The 13,513-nt window shown below is 42.2% G+C and overlaps 1 long non-coding RNA gene across 1 annotated transcript; it reads left to right on the top strand.

The window, feature by feature from the left end:
- Positions 1–6,791: 6,791 nt before the first annotated feature.
- LOC125487865 lies at positions 6,792–11,371 on the top strand. Its single transcript, XR_007266131.1, has 2 exons — positions 6,792–6,902; positions 10,841–11,371. It is a non-coding gene; the product is annotated as an uncharacterized LOC125487865 (long non-coding RNA).
- Positions 11,372–13,513: the final 2,142 nt, after the last annotated feature.

Here is a 13,513-nt window from a genome sequence, read left to right as displayed (position 1 = left end):
GGTCCAACCAGTCCATGCCGAACTTAATCTCAGAGTGAACTAGTCCCACTGCCTTCTCCTGACCCATATTCGTCCAAACCTTTCCTGTTCATGTATCTATGCAAATATCTTTTAAACATTGTAATTGTACCCGCATCCACCACTTCCTCAGGAAGTTCATTTCACATGTGAACTACCCTCTGTGCAAAAAATTCGAGCCTCATGTCTTTTTTAAAAGTCACACTTTTTAAATCTCCTCTTACCTTAAAAATGTGCCCCATAACCTTGAAATCCCCCATTCTAGGGAAAAGACAACTACCATTAACTGTATCTATACCTCTCATTATTTTATAAACTTCTATCAGGTCGTCCCTCAACCTCCTATGCTCCAGTGAAAAAGTCCCAGCCAATTCAGCCTTTTTTTTATAACTCAAGCTTTTTGTACCCAGCAACATCCTGGTAAATCTCTTCTGAACCCTCTCCCACTTGATAATATCCTTCCTATAACCAGGTGACCAGAACTGGACACAGTACTCACCAATGTCCTGTACAACCTCAACATGACTTCCCAACTCCTATACTCAAAGGACTGAGCAATGAAGGTAAGCGTGCCAAATGCCTTTTTAACCACCCTGTCTATATGTGACGCAAACCTCAAAGAATTATGTAACTGCACCCCTAGGTCCCTCTGTTCTACAACACTACCGAAGGCCCTACTGTTAATTGTATAAGCCCCACCCTTGTTTGTTATACTAAAATGCATTTATCTAAATTGAACTCCATTTGCAAATTATCATTTGCAAATTATTATGACCCATTTGATCAACATCCCTTTGTAATCCTAGAAAACCTTCTTCACTGACTACTATGCCACCAATTTTGGTGTCGTCTGCAAACTTACTAACTATGCCTTCTTTATTCCCATCCAAATCATTCATATAAATGACAAACAAAAGAGGACCTAGAAATGATCCTGTGGAACACCACTGGTCAAGGGCCTCCAGTGCAAAGCAACATTCCACCATTACTCTCTGTCCCCTGCCTTTAAGTCAATTGTGTATCCAATTGGCATAATACCCCGAATCCCATGTGACCTAACGGTACTAATTAGTCTACCTTGCGGAATCTTGTCAAAGGCTTTACTAAAATTAAAATAAAGTGTCAACTGCTCTGCCATCATCAATCTTTTTGGGAAATTCCTCAAACAATTCTATCAAGTTTGTGAGACATGATTTTCCTCACACAAAACCATGCCTCTCTAAATGTCCATAAATCCTATCTTTTATAATCACCTCCAACAATTTACCCACAACTGAAGTCAGACTCACAGGCCCATAATTCCCTGATTTCTCCTTACAACCTTTCTTAAACAAAGGTATAACATTAGTCACCCTCTAGTCATCAGGCACCTCACCCGTAGTTATCGATGATGGAAATATTTATGCAAGGGATCTCTTCATATCCTCCCTTACTTCCCACAACATTCTGGGATACATTAGACCAGGTCCCAGAGAATTATCCACCTTCGTACTCTTTAAGACCTTCCAAACTCCAGACGAAATTCCTCCTCATCTCTGTCCTATCTAGACAACCCTTTACTCTGAGATTATGTCCTTTGGTCCTAAACTCTGACGCAAGAGGGAACATCTATCTTGTTAAATCCCCTAGGAATCGTACGTGTTTCAATAAGGTCATCTCTCATTCTGCTAAACTCCAATGAGTATAAACCTATCTACTCAAACTCTCTTTGTAAGAAAATTGTACCATAGCTGGCATCAGGCCTAATGAGCCTTCTCTAGACTGCCTTCAATGCCAGTATATCTTTGCCCGATAAGAGAATGAAAATTGTTCACAGTATTCAAACTGCAGTTTGACTAGATTTAGCAAGACATCCATATTTTTATGCTCTAGTGCCTTTGACATAAAGTCCTATATTGCATTTGCCTCCCCAGTTGCCTGGTGAACTTGTATGCTAACTGTTTGTGTTTTTTTTTGTTCTCTGCAATCATTCTCTATTTAACCAATATTCAGCTCCACTGTCTTATACTATGAAGCCTCCACTATTCTTTTGGCCAAGATACATAACATCACATTTTTCCACGATACATTCCATCTGTGTATTTTTTTATCCACTCACTTAACCTGTCTGTATCTTTCTGGGACTCTTCGTGTCATCCTCACCACTTACCTTTCCATTTGAAGTCACAAAATTTTTACAGAATGGAAAGAAGCCCTTTGGCCCATCAGATTTATATTGTTCATCAAGCATCCATTGCTGTAAACCCATTTCTCAGAACTTGGTTTTAGTCTTGTGTGTTATAGCATTTCAAGTGTTCGTCTAAATAGTTCTTAATATCATGAGTATCCCCACTTCTATCACCCTTTTAGGCTGTGAGTTCCAGATACCCACCACCCTCACATGAAAGTCTTTTTCCTCAAATCACTTCTAAACTCACTTCTCCTTAACTTAAGACTGTGCCCCCTAGTTATTGACCCTTCTACTAAAAGTTTCGCTCTATCTGCGCTGTCTATGTTCTTCATTGTTTTGTACAATTCAATCAGATGCCCCCTCCAGCTTTCTCTGCTCTAAAGAAATCAACCTGATTTACGTGTCTCGTCTCCCTTGATAGCTGAATGGCTCCAGCCCGGGCAACATCCTGGTGTTTCTCCTCTACACCCTCCCTAGGGCAATCATACCCTCCCTGTAGCATTAGTGACCAGAACTGCACACAATGCTCCAGCTGTGGCCTGACATTATATACAGCTTCATCATAACCTTTTTGCTCTTGTATTCAATGCATTGAATAATAACAGCAAGTATCCATAAGTCCTCTCAACCACTTCATCAATCTGTCCTGCTGTCTTGTTACTCCTTCCAAAGTGCATCATCTCACATTTTTCAGCATTTAAAGTCATTTGTCACTATTCAGCCCATCTGATCAGCTTATCTATATTGCCCTTTAGTGTACTGTTTACCATGCCACCAATTTTCAGGCCATCTGTGAACTTACTGATCAAACCTCCTACATTCATATCCAAATCATTAATGTATACAGCAAACAGCAAGGGACCCAGCACTGAACCCTGTGGTATAGCAGTGGACATAGGCTTCCAGTCACAAAAAGCACCCTTTAACCATCACCCTCTGCTTCCTGCCATTAAGCCAATTTTGGACGTATATTTGTGTCATCCACAAATTTATTGATGATGCATTCACTTCCCTCATCAAGTTGTTATGATATAATGTAAATGATTATGATTCCAGCATAGATTCCTGCGGCTGTCCACTCATGTCAGCATGATTTCCCATTAATGAAGCCATACTGACTCTGTATTTCTAAATGTTCTGCTGTTACATCCTTTATAATAGAATCTAACATGTTACTAATAACTGATGTTAACCTAATTGGTCTACCGTTGCAATGCTGTTTTTCTTGTCTCTTTCCCATTTTAAACAATGATACTCCTTTTTGCAGTTTACTAATCCTCTGGGATTTTACAAAAGTCTAAGGATTCTTGAAGATTCTTATCAGTGCATCCAACATTGCTGTGGGTTACTTGCCAATAGGATGTAAACCATGACTTCCACGGCATTTTAGCCATTAGCCAAATCAGGCTCCCGAATACATTTTCCCTTGTCATAGTTAATGTACGTTCTTTGCTCCTTGATTATTAAGTTGGAACATCCAGATGTCCTGGAGTCCAGGCAAAGTCTATTCTCTATGGATTGCATATAGTCTCTGCAGTGGCCACTACTCAGTTGTACTGCTGAGGCTACAGAGCTGGGTTTGAAGTCCAATTCTGAGTCTGTTAAGGTAGCCCCTCCACAATATTGCTGCGGGACAGCCAGATTTCTGGCTAACCCCTTGGACCTTTAGAGTTTTTGATTTTTGGGGGGAGCAGAAAGTATGTCCTCTGTCATAAAATCCACCCTATTGAATCCACTTGTTGCTTTTTATAACATGACAAGTCTGCTGGATTTTAACGTTTTGTGTTTTGGCATTATTATGTAGCTACTTAGCATTTCTTACCTCAAATGAGATTCTAATAGTCCACAGTTAACTACAAAAGTGGAATTATTGCACTTTAGAGTATGCATTGACTTCATATTGTAGCAAATACACTTCTGAGTATTTAATAGTTAAAAGAAATCACTCTTCCAGCTATAGTGCAAGCAGTGTGACTGGAAGATTGGCTGAGAGCCATAGATTTGAAAGATGAGTATTTCCACCGAGCATTTGGACCCAACCGCAGGAAATTTATTTCAACATCATGAGACAGAGCTGCCTGAAAAAATTACATGTATTATCTTTTGATTTCTTCTTGGCAGCAAAAGTCCTTGCAAAATGCTTCTCAGAAGTATTCTGTATTACAGCAATGTCTAGGTAGCTTTTCATCTGTCTTCACCTGAACAGGGAACTGGTCAAAGGCCTTTGTTTCATCATGAACTCTCCAGTTGTTAAATTGATAGAAATTTATTGTTAACATTGAAACATTCTAAACAGCTCCCTCTCATGAGTTAGTGACCAAGATATTCAATGCTATCTGTAGCAGAGAATCGATGTATTCTAGGTGGTGGTAGAGTGAGAGCCATTGAATGATAAAGGCTCCAAAAGGAGACGGGAGCTTTGTATTCAGAGTCTATCCCCTTCAATGAGAGTGAGAGAAGGGGAGAGACAGTTCATCGATCACGTAGAAAGCAGAGAGTGGAGGAACATAAATGATATGAGGCTTTGAGAGAACGAGGATATGGAGAGTGCAGTACCGTATGGTCATTAAATGTTCAAAGAATGCAGTACCCCATGCAAAGTGGCTATTGGCTTATTATTAGCTTATTATTCTGGAACAATCGGAGCAGCACTATCTGTAAAAACTGCACTTGTCAGGGTAGGCGGTCCTGTTCTGAATGCACCCCCACCCCCCCATCCCCCACCGCACCTAATGCTTTTGGCTGTTACATTGCCCATGGCACTCAACGCTTCACTGTAGTCAGCAATCCGTTGCTGTATAAAGCAGCTAATGCATGTCTTGTTTGCATCAACAGCTGGGAGAATGCATCAAGTTTCATAATGATCAGCCAAGTTAGGCTAAGAGGGATTCTGGATTTGGTGCCGTTGCAATATTTCATTCAGGCCCAGGGGATCAAAGGCTGCACACATTGCTGGGCATCAATTTACCCTCAATGCAGGGAAAAACATTTGTGTACAGAAAGGTGTTCCCATCTGCAAAGTTTCAACTATATGTGAAAGAATCCTCCAGGAGTATGCAGAGTTCCTGAGAAGTTGCCGTGGCTCATATATCCTGAGACAGTCCCGAATGCCTTGTTTCTTCACTCAATCTGAGCATCTTCATGGGTGGATCCTGGGTGAGAAGGGTTAACTATTTAAAAGCCAGTGTAGAAACATCGTAAAACTGCAACAGAATCATACAATCACTGTCATTAGACTACAAGGGTTACTATGACACAGACAACTTACTTTCTAAAAGTAGAGTTCAATTGTTTCAATCATGCTTGGGGAACCCTCAAATATGACGCGTAAGGATCCCCTGTACCCAGGCAGCGTGCTGTACTCTGCACAAACTGACACAGCAGCAAAGCGTTAAACTGGGACAGATGAAAATATTGATCTCACTCCCTCCCCTCTCCAAAGGATGAGGTCGAGAGGAACACACTTCAACAATGTGGACATGAAGATGAGGGAATAAGTGGCCACAGCCATTGCAATTCATGCAAGAGAGACAGGCATGTGCACACGATTCAACTGGAAATCCCTGTCATCCCACCGGACATGAGAGTGGCATCTCTCTCTCTCTCTCCCTCTCTGAGGAAGTTCCATTACTATATCATCCCGGGCTGCTTCATTTGCATGATCCCTATTCATTTACTAACAGCCATTTCTTAGGCACCATCTCAAAACCATGACCATGTCGTCAGCTGTCATTAGTAGAAAGAAACACACCTAAGTATGGGTTTCAACAGATGTACAAAGCAAAGATATAGGGTGGAATTTACCCATTTTTGGTGAATTTGTTTGGTTAAGTGAGATTCATGGCGTGCCATTTTCTCACATTCTCTTCCATTCTTCACCTCATTATTTATCCAGCTGCACTCTTGTGGCATGTCTCTTGTGCAATCATGTGGCTGGAAGAGCTTTTCACTGCGGGACCCTTTGGCATTGTTGGTGTCGGACAACATAATTCAATCCCAGCTGCACACCACTTTAGATGCTGCAAGCCAGGCTATGGCCCTCACACTTTGCTGCTTGATCATTGTCACTGAGCACATGGCCCAGAGGAAAGGAAACCTTCATGGGCAGGGACCTGGAGGTCCAGAAGAATGAGGTGATGGGGAGGAGAAACATCCTTTTCTTCCCTGCTGAGCACCAAAGGAGACCAGGCAACATGAAGCCAAATTGCAGCCTGCATTGGTGCTCTGTCCAAGTTCCAGTAGGATGCCCAATGGTGCAGGAAGAAGGTCAACGAGCTTTTGAAGTACAAGGGTAACAGTCAGCATTTTCGCTCTGCTACCTGACATTCACAGGGTCACCGTTCACTCTAACTATTGCCACTGCACACACCTTTCACTAAGGCTCACGGACTACAGCTCTCATTATTACGTGCATCATGTCCACTCAACGACTCTCACTCATCTCATCCTCCCAAACTATGAATCCTTCCTGACGTTTGCACTTCCTACTTATTCGCCAGGGGCAACGCACCATCTCTGTTGCTGATTTTACAATAAACAAAATATTCTGCTTTTTGCTTCCTAGGACATATTGTTCAAAATAAATTTTCATCGAGAAGAACGTAAGGATTTGGGGGAACAGATATGAGTTAAAACTGGTGAAAATATCAGAAATGAAAGTCCAAACCATCAGTGTCGGTGTTTGATTGGAACATGTTAAGCAGCCTTTTGAAAGGTTAGTGAAATCTTGGTAAATATACAACAACTGAAAGGGGTGAAGGGAATCTCAAAAAGAAAATGGCAAAATATCACAGGGTTTCTTCTCTGTACTTCTGCTCATTTCCCAGATTCCTGCTCCCACCTTTTCTCTTCCATCCCAGAAGGATATTAGGATTCCCCTTGTCCTTAGCTTCCATCCCACGATCCTCGTTATTTAAGAGATTACGCTCAACTATTTCCACCACCTCCACATTAGTGCCACCACTATCCCCTCCTTTTATCGTGTTGTGGAGGGTAACATTCCAATGGCAACAATCTGGCCTACTCCTCAATCTCCCATAATTCTCCTGGTCCTGATGACTTCCTGTGCAAGCACAGGAAATGCAACACCCATTACCTTCTCCCTCCTACTGTCCATGGCCCAAATACTCCCAGGTAAACAGCAATTTACTTGTACTTCTCTCAAGTTAATTAATTATATTTGATGCTCACAATGTGTCTCCTCAGCATCAGTCCTTAAGCATGCCCTCAAGGACTGTAGAGGTAATGTCATTCCCAGTTGGGCCATTTTAAGAACAGCATCTCATCTTTTAACTAGACGCATTACACCTTTCCAGACTCAAAATTGTTTTGAGCCACTTTCAGATCATAAGCGCTGATCCCTTTTTTTTGGAGTGCAACTGTCAGTCATGACATTGTTAATGATAATTACATTTTTTGTAAACTCATCTTACTTTTGTCCCTAGTTCCATTTTCATCCTCTGGTATCTTTGCATCACCTGTCATTTTACCAACTAGCCATCAAAGTCAGAGAGTCATAGAACCATAAAGTATGAAAGCAGACCCTTTGGTCCAACCAGTCCATGCCAACCATAATCCCAAACTAAACATTTCCCACCAGCCTACGCTTGGCCCATATACCTCCAAACATTTCTTTTTCATGTACTTATCTAATTCTCTTTTAAATGTTGTAACTATACCTGCATCCACCACTTCCCCTGCAAGTTTATTCCACACACAAACCACTCTCTGTGTAAAAAAAAAATTCACCCATGTCTTTTTTGAAATCTTTTTCCTCTCACCTTAAAAATATGTCCCCTGTCTTAAAATTACCCACACTAGGGAAAAGACACCTGCCTTTCACTTTATCAATACCCCTCAGTATTTTATAAACCTCAATAAGGTCACCCCTCAACCTCCTATGTTTCAGTGAAAAATGTCCCAGCCTATCTAGCCTCTCTTTATGGCCCAAGCCCTCCATTCCCAGCAATATTCTGGTAAATCTCTTCTGAACCCTCTCCAGTTTAATAGTATCCTTCCTGTAACAGAGAGAACCCCATTCTGCACCCCCTCCCTCAGAAGACTGCTCTCATTCTCCCAGTTCTTCAGCACCAGACATGTTGCCTCACTGCCTGCTCCAATTGTGTGGAACACAGCATCTTCAGCAGCTGAATCATGTGCTCCACCACAGCCTGGGTCAGAACTTATGCACCAGCTTGGTGAAGGTACGGCACCAGCTCAGTAACCAACATATTGCATCTAAAAAGGAGCCCAATCCCCGACACATCCCAGACCTACTTCAATTGTTCAAATTTCATTAAATAATACTTACATAACAAATGATACAGTGATGTTCCCACAGCAACCTTGGAAGTTGCACAGGTAATGAGATGCTTTTGGCTAGCGTTGCTTCTTTGTAAGTTATTGCTGTTAATTTTTGCATCACTGAGATGTCCAAGTTAGACTTGCTAGCACCAATGGCACAGTGCTAATCTCCTATCACCAGCATTTGACATCTAAACATGTTAACTCTACACGTATTGCAAATAGGTGATGCACTGATTGCAAATGAAATGTAGCTGTAGTTTGCAAACCCATGCTTCATGTATTTGCCCCTTCAATGTCCTAGCATCCAGCAGACTTTTGTCTGTCAAACTGACTCTGACTCTGACTCTGAAGAAGGGTCTAGGCCTGAAACGTCAGCCTTCCTGCTCCTCTGATGCTGCTTGGCCTGCTGTGTTCATCCAGCTCTACACCTTGTTATGTCTGACACTACCCATCCTGGGCATTCCCCCAGCCATTGTTATTCAAATTCCACATGCAGCAAATGACAAGTGATGACAGGGAACACAGCTCACAACCAGCACCAGGCTCTGCCTGATCACCTGGTACACCCACAGAATCTGCAATGTCCCCTTTTACTCCTACAGCCCATTTCCACCTTGCCCCTCCCATGTGGAAATCCAGCACTTTAAACTTTGCCTCCAACTCCTCTCTCTGCCCCTAATCCTCTGCATTACACCATAATAGTGTTCATTCTGCTCCTCTACATCTCCCTGTGGACAGCATGGTGGTAGCACTGATAATAACTGTCCCCTCCTGTAGTTTACCATGCTCTCTGATGCTATTTCATATAACCCCACCATATACATTATCCCAACACTCTCAATATCTTTGTCCTCAACTCTACGCTTGCCTCTGCTTCCACCCCCAGCTTTGACTCCTCCTCCCCTTTTGACACTGATGCCTCTGTTGATGGTACATGTCTCTCCTTAGCAATCAATGCAGAGACCGCCTCCTGGACTGCATTCACCTAGACCTCTGACTGACATTGATGAGAACCCCCTAGGCATGTCTGACCAGATCCCTAACTCCTGTGTTTGTGGCTCCCGGATGGCGAGATGTGATTCCCCTCAATGTTAGAGTTGGCCGTACAGGACTGACCAGTGGCCACTCCTCGAATGGGCACATTATCTGACCATGCCTGGCCCAAGTGGGCAACTGACCATGGCTGAATACTTCAACTGTGTACATACTCTGCCCATGACTTATGGTTCTGGGAGCCCCTGACCGATAGCATCACCTCCCCCTTGACTGGACTGAGGCCTAGCCCACTCCCACTCACTTTCTGACATGGTCATTTTGTTCAATGAATGTGTAGTGAGTTTGCTGTGCAGCAGGCAGCTGGCACAAGCTGTAGTTGCTAGATTGACATTTTGGTGTCCCATACAGCTTGATGTTAACAAAAAAAGAAGTTGCTGGAAAAGCTCAGTAGGTCTGGCAGCATCTGTAAGGAACAAAAAAATCAGAGTTAACATTTCGGGTCCGGTGATCCTTCCTCAGAATTGAACTCGATGTTAATGTCTTCCCCCTGCCCTCAACCCCTGGATAGATCCTGACTAACAAACATCACAAACAGCCTGTCTGTGCATCTGCACAGAACAGTACGTCAATATTACAGCACTGATAGCCTTTAGGGTCTGGCTAAACATGCAAAAGGCATGGCATAACATGGCAAGGCATGGATACTGCACAAATGCAGGTAGGCACTAAGTTAGTGAGTTCTGAGACAGCAAATGAGCAGCCCTGAGATACAGCTTGATATTGTCGATGAACTCAGTGCCCGTCCATCCTCACAGAGGGTCCTTGTAGCAGCTTTAGTCAGTTTGGCCTAGCCATCCTATGCATTCTGGGCAGGAAGCCATGAGGATCATGAGGGGTTGACAAACGTCAAGCCCAGTCTATGTGGATGAGACTTGCATGTGGCTGGTGCCTGTGGATGGTTACCCTGAAATGCTGCTATGTAGCGCTAAGCAACATGGAGGCTCTTTGCATCCAGCAGTGAGCTGAAGGGCCAAGTCCTATTCTGACTTTCATTTCAATAATTCTTAACATCTAGTTTGTTTCTGTGTTTGGTCAGACAGGAGGCTGAATATAAATGAGTCGTGCCCTTAATAAGGTGTTTAACAAACTATAATCCCCCTTATTTAGCAGCTAGCTGCTGCCGAATGAGGAACTTACCTTGCTGCCTGGCAGATGCATTAAAAATGAAGCGAGACACCTCCGACGCTGAGATCAGCCTCACTGGACCTCTGATGTGATTCTGCTATAAATTTCACCAAAGCCCACATTGTTTAGACCCCTAAAAGATTTTCCCCATGTCTTTTTTCCCAGACTTAAAAACAACATGTCTGTCCTTTTCATGAGGAATAGATGTCGGTATGTCTTCCTTCTACTTTCGTCTCATCCGATGGGAGATTCAGATATCCTGAATTAAAACATTTGCCAGTAAGTCTGATGATTCTAAAATTTCTACACAAGAAATCACTACCATTACTCAATAGGGAAGAAATGTCCTTTCAATAATTAACAGGTCAAGACCTTCATCCAAACCCATGGTTGTTCCATTTGAGGTTCTGATTATTTTAAATGCTGCATCTTCCCTGGTGTAAACATTTTCTTTGTAAGAGACCTTCTATCAAAAACTCTTAATTTCAAATGGAATGCAGTCAGTTATTTAAATTATTATGATGATATTGTACTTTTGAAGGTCTGTAATGCCATTTCTTTATTTTTCTTTCTTTTTGTACTCACAAACCTGTATCTAGCCAACTGTGTACCTAAGATGACACTGTAAAAGGCTACTCGTGAACTTTTCATTGTACTCACGTGAGTACATGTGACAATAAAGCTAATTCAATTCAATTTTGTTAATGCCATTTGTGGTAAGCATTTCTTGATGCACTGTGTAAAGGAGAATGAGGACAGGCAATGTAAACCAAATCCTACAGCAGGGGTACACAAACACACATTGTCGAAAGTGTCCATCAATTTGATACTGCTGTAAGTAAGTATAAGGTCACCTGGACTTTGTAAATAGAGGCATAAACTCCAATGTTCTGCGGGAAGCAGTGTAAGGTTGACTACAAATGGCTAAAGCACCTGGGAAAAGTTCAGGTTGCATAAAATCTTGCTGAATTTAATGAGAGGACTTTATTATAATAGTTTTCTTCATTTAATGCACTGCAGTCAGTCAAATTGGTTAGATTCCAGGTGGGAAAACCAGTGGCTAAAATCCACAGCCAGGGATCATTGGAAACAGTTCATGGCGATCAGTGCCAAGTTGAGGGGTAAAGTTGGTATTTGGAGATGGGGTGAAGCTGAGAGGAGGTAAGGAACTATTGTGGAAAAGTGAACAATATATCGAGCTTTCGATGAGGGAAGCAAATTTACCAGGAGAGGTAAGTGAAGGCTAAAGGATTCTTTAAGGGCTGTGCGTCCAATGTTGATCATCCTGGACCTTGTAAAAGGCACTTAAATTGTGGAGGTGGCAACTCCACCTTCTTGTTCGCTGCTGGGTTTTTCTAGCATTTTACAACATTGCCAGGCGCCCACTGCAAAATGTAGATTGAGCTCAGAAATGTACTGTTATCCTTTCACTTAGCTTTAGTGTTTGGAATTTTATCATCACTTTCTTCTAGTTCGTGTTTCTCTTTTCCTTTATTTTACAAATCTCATGCTTGTGTCTCACTTTTCCATTTATTTGATTATGGGATGTAAAGCGGGTATCACTGGCAAGCCCAGCACGTTTTACCCAGCCCCCATTCCCCTCAGGAGCTGTTAAGAGACAGTTACAGCACTGTGGGTGTGCAGCCATATGTAGGCCAGACATTCATGAATCCAATGGGCTTTTACAACCATTGACAATGACCTAAGAGTCTTTCTAATCAACGTGGTCAGAGATGTTATCTCACACCTCTGGAACAGGTGGAATTTGAACTGAAGTCTCCTGGCTCAGAGGGAGGAACATTACCACAGCACCACAAGAATGCTTCAATGCTATTTTCATTGCTGCTGAGACTAACTTCATATTCCAGATTATTATAATTGAATTCAAATTCCATTAGCTGCTGTGGTAGGATTTGAACTCTTCCCTCTCAGTGTGTGATCCTGGCCCTCTGGATTACTAGTCCTCATAGACATGAACATTACAAGCACCATCTTCAAAGCTGTTTCAAACTACGATTAGGAAAGTAAATGATGCAAAGAAAGAAAAAGTCTTCAAGCTCCCTCTGCTGAATGTTGGAAAGTGTTAGGCAAGTGTGGTAAAACGGGAAATCAATGTGCTTCGGTGCTTTCACATGCATTTAACACACTGGAAGTTCTTGCTGGAACTGACTGATGACCTTTCCCACTCCATTCCTAAATCAGTGGGTTTGTTGAAAGGATTTTTGCCCATGTTTTTGACCCACAGCAATGCTCAGTGGGATTTGTACTGCTTTATGTCGATAGGACATAGCTGGGCAATTTTTTACATTTCCAGGTAGATGCCCGATTGAGGCTGTACTTAGAGATTGAGGCTACGTAAGAAAAGAAGACTTCTGGAGGACTCAGTGTGCGCAGTTGTTTCCTCATGTCACTATACCACAAAATCAAACTGATTTTCCTTGAGTGCATTTCCTTCCATGCCTTTTTCACTTTGCATTTCACTGCTTACAGTTTTGCAATCTGATAATTTGTCCAAATATCATAGGTGCGTGGAGTTACTATGTCCTGCAAGTTTACTGGTACTAGAAGAAGTTTATTGTTTTTGATGTCTTTGATGGTTTTCACATCAGGGGAAATTTTCATTGGTAGAAAGTGTTAGCCTGCATGGAAGTAGCCCTTCGATCCAGGAACAAGGGAAACCGTTTGGGGATCAACCAAGAATTACAATAACTGTCAATAAGGCAATGTCTGGACGTGTAAAGGGTACAAACTAGTGAGCTGCTGAACATTTTTCAGTCTGCAACTGATTTGTCAATACCGATTTTTTTATGTTTCTGCTTATAATGAAGCAAATAGCAA

This window comes from Rhincodon typus, chromosome 1, assembly GCF_021869965.1.
Source record: "Rhincodon typus isolate 14 chromosome 1, sRhiTyp1.1, whole genome shotgun sequence".
NCBI classification, from domain to species: domain Eukaryota; kingdom Metazoa; phylum Chordata; class Chondrichthyes; order Orectolobiformes; family Rhincodontidae; genus Rhincodon; species Rhincodon typus.
The sequence above is the reverse complement of the archived record's forward strand: the minus strand, read 5'-3'. Positions and strand labels throughout refer to the sequence as shown.